This window comes from Fukomys damarensis, unplaced genomic scaffold, assembly GCF_012274545.1.
Source record: "Fukomys damarensis isolate Sample0158 unplaced genomic scaffold, DMR_v1.0_HiC HiC_scaffold_1, whole genome shotgun sequence".
Classification (NCBI taxonomy): Eukaryota; Metazoa; Chordata; class Mammalia; order Rodentia; family Bathyergidae; genus Fukomys; species Fukomys damarensis.
The window spans coordinates 69,054,725-69,054,954 of record NW_022900913.1 but is presented as its reverse complement, the minus strand read 5'-3'; positions in this window follow the sequence as shown (position 1 = coordinate 69,054,954).

Here is a 230-nt window from a genome sequence, read left to right as displayed (position 1 = left end):
GGAAGGGTCCAAGCTCCCAGATGGTACTACTTCGTTTTGGACACTGGCTTCGAGATGACTGAGCGCGAGCGAGCGAGCACGCATACACCCCCACACCCACCCTTTCGGGTCCTCCTGGGGGAGCTGTCATCTTGCAAACCACAGAGCCCTGCATGCCATTGCAGGGGCAACCCGGCAGGCGGGGCCCCCGGCGCCGACACACAGGAGCCTGGCGCTGGGCTGGGTCTCGG